The 5,399-nt window shown below is 48.8% G+C and overlaps 1 protein-coding gene across 1 annotated transcript in view; it reads right to left on the bottom strand.

Annotated features, from left to right (window-relative positions):
• The window catches only part of LOC107125664 (chromosome unknown open reading frame, human C16orf72), a 35,242-nt gene that overhangs the window by 16,280 nt on the left and 13,563 nt on the right, over window positions 1-5,399 (bottom strand). The gene's annotated exons all lie outside the window — the stretch shown is intronic.

The raw sequence follows: 5,399 nt of genomic DNA, 5'->3' as shown, positions 1-5,399 counted from the left end.
TTCCCTTCGCTTAGGAAAGACGGGTGGGGCGGGTGGGGCATGCGGAAGGGGGGGGAGGGGGTTGTCGTACTGTGACAGCCGAGACACTGTGGACCACAGGAAACGGGGGAGGAGACTTTGGACTGGAGTGGCATTTAATCCAGGGGATAAACATGTGCGCTCGGGTGATTATGGTGTATGTGGGGGGATTCTCAAGTGGAACACTCTTACGAGAGACGTGTGACTCTGCCTTATGAAACCCAGAAGTCGCACCCACGGTGACCAGGCGCTTCAGGTCAAGAGGAGGCACCAGTGTTCCCTCTAAGCTGAGTTAGTGTGAGCTAGCTCACAGTTTCTTAACCTCCAGGGCAAACGGATTTATGCAGCAGCCAAATCGCTCGCTCACAATTTTAACACCAGTGAGAGAGCCAGTTTGGCGTAGTGGTTAAGTGCGCGGACTCTAATCTGGGAGAACAGGGCTTGATTGCCCACTCCTCCACGTGCAGCTGCTGGGGTGACCTTGGGTCAGTCACAAGTTCTCTCAGAGCTGTTCCTTCAGGGGCAGTCCTCGAAAGAGCTCTCTCGGCCCCTCCTACCACACAGGGTGTCTGTTGTGGGGAGGTGAAGGGAAAGGAGATTGTGAGCCGCTCTGAGACTCCTTTGGGTAGTGAAGGGCAGGGTATGAATCCAATCTCTACTTTTTCACAAAGTAGAATTTTTGCTCACTAGACTCCACAGCTTAGAGGGAGCGCTGGGAGGCACCCAACTCATCTCAGAGGCAAGGGGGAAACCCGAAGCCCCACACACAGACAAAGTGTCACAGAGACCAAAGGCTACTCAAAGGGGAACAGTGTTTTTGAGAAGGAACGAACTCAGAGACAGAGTTTACATAGGAAACCACTCCACTGTCCTCCCATGCTTCATTTTATGCCCTCTATTTAAATACCCTGCCTTATTAGATACCTTCCTTCCTTACAGAGTTCGATATAAATAAGAGGACATGTGATATTGATAACATAAGAGGATATAAGAACACGTCAAACCAAAACCCTGAAATCACAATTCAGGACTGCTTTACCCCAATGCAGTCCAAAAGAAAACTTATCTTCTGCCTCCTACAGATTGAAAGTTGAGGAGGGGCGGACATACCTCCCTGGGGAGGTCGTTCCATAATCCTGGGGCTGCCACCAAAAAGGCCCCGTGTCTCGTGTGCCCGCCAACAAGTTACAACACAACAACAAGGGTCACATGGTGCGCCCTTGTTTGTTAGCCGCCCTGAGCGGAGGGAGGGCGGGATAAAAACATAATAAATAAATAAATAAGAACATAAAACCATGAGCTGATTCACACGACAGAAACGTGCAGGGCAGAAGCAGAATTTCAAAAAACCAATGCAAGCTTAAAACAAAGATTTAAAATATATATGGACTTGCATTTCACAGAAGATGGAAGCGTGGCTGATAGAAACTGGAAGAATGTGACTTGGGCTGCCTCCGGCCCATGGCCCCAGTCTGGCTGATCCACCTGGAGCTTCCCAGGTAGAGGACCACCGGACAACTGCAGCATCAACCCACGGGGACGAGTGAGCACCCAGACAATCACAGGCTTGCCTTCCAAGTCGTTTCCCTTCAGCTCCAAAGCAGATAATAAGTCCAACTGAAAGGCCTTAAAACACCTAACGTGACAAGGCTGCCATAACGGGATTCAAAATAAAGCTCTCTGTATCGAGGTGCCTTTTAGCACCGCAGTTTAAGTGGCTAAGCGTCTGGGGCTATTTTAATTCGCCACAGAAATTCAAAGCACGGTCGAAATAAACTGACCACTCACTTCGACTGGCACGTGCCAGTGCGTGGACTCTAATCTGGGAGAGCTGGGTTTGATTCCCCGCTTCTCCACTTGTAGCTGCTGGATGACCTTGGGCAAGCCACAGTTCTGGCACAGCTGTTCTCTCAAGAGAGCTCTCTCAGCCCCACCTACCTCACCGGGTGTCTGTTGTGGGGAGGGGGATTGAAAAGGAGTTTGTAAGCCGCTCTTAGACTCCGAGTGAAGGGCGGGGTATAAATCCAATCTCCTCTTCTTCTTCCAACATAATTTTAGTGATCGATTCCTTCCTCCAGTGCAAGAGAAATGCGCAGAACCGAGATCGCCATCCAAGAAATGCCAGTACTGAGATTCTGCGGGGTTTTATTGTTACAAACCCAGTAACGTACAAACCATTTTCGATAGTGGGTGCAACTGATTAAAGCAAGTAAGCAAGCAGCTGTTTTTGTCTACAAGCAACATTCACAAAGAGCCCTTCGTGATGCTTTTTCTGAAGGCCCACCAAATCTACAGCTCAGGTGGGGAAGTTCCAGTGTTCCCCACAACTCTTTGTCAGGCTGTATGTTAAAACCAAAGCAAAGAGTAGGAGGAGAGAAGCAAAGCTTTTCGGCCAGGTTCTTACATCTGGGTAATAAGCATGGCAATACTGGATGGGGGACACACTTCTGGGCAGCTGTGTGTGTGATAAATCCAATCTCCTCTTCTTCTTCCAACATAATTTTAGTGATCGATTCCTTCCTCCAGTGCAAGAGAAATGCGCAGAACCGAGATCGCCATCCAAGAAATGCCAGTACTGAGATTCTGCAGGGTTTTATTTTTACAAACCCAGTAACGTACAAACCATTTTCGATACTGGGTGCAACTGATCAAAGCAAGTAAGCAAGCAGCTGTTTTTGTCTACAAGCAACATTCACAAAGAGCCCTTCGTGATGCTTTTTATGAAGGCCCACCAAATCCACAGCTCAGGTGGGGAAGCTCCAGTGTTCCCCACAACTCTCTGTCAGGCTAGATGTTAAAACCAAAGCAAAGAGTGGGAGGAGAGAAGCAAAGCTCTTCGGCCAGTATCTTACATCTGGGTAATAAGCATGGCGATACTGGATGGGGGACACACTTCTGGGCAGCTGTGTGTGTGAACAAGATCTCGGGGCACGGGTAGACTGTTGAGCAGTCAGTGTGATGCAGCGGCAAAAAAGGCTAATGCAGTCTTGGGATGTATCAGAGGCATAACGTCCAAATTTCAAGATGTCACAGTCCGGCTGTACGCTGCATTGGTCAGGCCGCACCTAGAGTACTATGTGCAGCTCGGGAGGCCTCACTTCAAAACGGATGAGGACAGAACGGAGCCAGTGGAGAAGAGGGAGACGAGGAAGATTCTGCAGGGTTTTATTTTTACAAACCCAGTAACGTACAAACCATTTTCGATACTGGGTGCAACTGATCAAAGCAAGTAAGCAAGCAGCTGTTTTTGTCTACAAGCAACATTCACAAAGAGCCCTTCGTGATGCTTTTTATGAAGGCCCACCAAATCCACAGCTCAGGTGGGGAAGCTCCAGTGTTCCCCACAACTCTCTGTCAGGCTAGATGTTAAAACCAAAGCAAAGAGTGGGAGGAGAGAAGCAAAGCTCTTCGGCCAGTATCTTACATCTGGGTAATAAGCATGGCGATACTGGATGGGGGACACACTTCTGGGCAGCTGTGTGTGTGAACAAGATCTCGGGGCACGGGTAGACTGTAAGCTAAATATGAGCAGTCAGTGTGACGCAGCGGCAAAAAAGGCTAATGCAGTCTTGGGATGTATCAGAGGCATAACGTCCAAATTTCAAGATGTCACAGTCCGGCTGTACGCTGCATTGGTCAGGCCGCACCTAGAGTACTATGTGCAGCTCGGGAGGCCTCACTTCAAAACGGATGAGGACAGAACGGAGCCAGTGGAGAAGAGGGAGACGAGGATGATTTTTTTATTTTATCTATTTATTAGATTTTTTTTTGCCCGCCCTTCCCCGCTTGCATGGGGCTCAGTGCTGTTCACAATTTAATTCAGTACAATGTAATGTATGTTAAAACCATAAAAACTCAATATTTAGAAGAGTCAAGCATTTAAACATTTCAAAAGATTTTAAAAACAAGATGGCAGTGCTGGCATTCAGTCATTGGGGGGAGGGTGCCAGACAGATGTTAAGGCCTGGAGGATATGTGCAGCTCGGGAGGCCTCACTTCAAAACGGATGAGGACAGAACGGAGCCAGTGGAGAAGAGGGAGGCGAGGATGATTTTTTTATTTTATCTATTTATTAGATTTTTTTTTGCCCGCTTGCATGGAGTGCTGTTCACGATTTAATTCAGTACAACGTAATGTATGCTATATCATGAGCTTAATGATCGGGGGCCTGGAGACCAAGCTCTGCAAGGAAAGGCTGAGGGACTTGGGGATGTTCAGCCTGGAGAAGAGGAGGCTGAAGGGGGATATGATGACTCTCTTGAAGGATTTGAAGGGCTGTCACTTAGAGTAGGGCAGGGAGCTGTTCCTGTTGGCAGCAGAGGAGAGGACTCGCAATAATGGATTTAAATTAAGGGCGGGGAGGTACTGGCTGGACATGGGGGGGGTTTACAGTAACAGCAGCTGAGCAGTAGAATCGGCTGCCTTGGAAGGGGTGAGCTCCCCCTCACTGGGAGTCTCGGAGCAGCAGCTGGACAAACACCTGCCAGGGATGCTCTAGGCTGATCCTGCGTTGAGCAGGGGGCTGGACTAGATGTCCTCTACAGCCCCTTCGAACTCTGTGTGATTCTATGATTTTATATCGCTAGCCTACAAAACGGATATGTGGTCAAACTTCAAAAATATAACAGTGGCTGGACAAATATTTGTCAGGGATGTGCTAGGCCCATGTTCCCTCTAAGCTGAGTGAGTGTGAGTCAGCTCACAGTCTGTTAGCCTCCGGCTCACCCATTCTTGTCTTCGCTCAGGAAGGAGGGCTCCGGAGCAAACTAATTTATGCAGCAGCCAAATGGCTCGCTCACAACTTTAATGCCAGGAGCTCACAAAGTAGAACTTTGGCTCACAAGACTCCACGGCTTAGAGGGAGCATTGCTCGAGGCCAGTGATGGCGAACCTTTTAGAGACCGAGTGCCCAAACTGCGACCCAAAACCCACTTATTTATCGCAAAGTGCCAACACGGCAATTTAACCAGAATACTGAGGTTTTACTTTAGAAAAAGCAACTCATACATTAACTTAAAAGGTAAAGGTAAAGGTTCCCTTGCTCGAAAGCCAGTCGAATCCGACTCTAGGGTTGCGGTGCTCATCTCCGTTTCCAAGCCGAAGAGCCAGCGCTGTCCGAAGACGTTTCTGTGGTCATGTGGCCGGCATGACTAAACACCAAGGCGCACGGAACGCTGTTACCTTCCCACTGAAGTGGTCCCTATTTATCTACTTGCAATTTCTTGCTTTCGAACTGCTAGGTTGACAGGAGCTGGAACTAGAGATGGGAGCTCACTCCATCATGCGGCACTCGGGTCTCGAACTGCTGAACTACCGACCTTCCACAGCCTGCAGTTCAGCGTCTTAACCACTTGAGCCACCGCTCAATGATGATCCAAACA

This window comes from Gekko japonicus, unplaced genomic scaffold (genome assembly GCF_001447785.1).
Source record: "Gekko japonicus isolate JY-2015 unplaced genomic scaffold, Gekko_japonicus_V1.1 scaffold2101, whole genome shotgun sequence".
Taxonomy (NCBI): domain Eukaryota; kingdom Metazoa; phylum Chordata; class Lepidosauria; order Squamata; family Gekkonidae; genus Gekko; species Gekko japonicus.
This window is presented reverse-complemented; position numbering and strand designations above follow the sequence as displayed.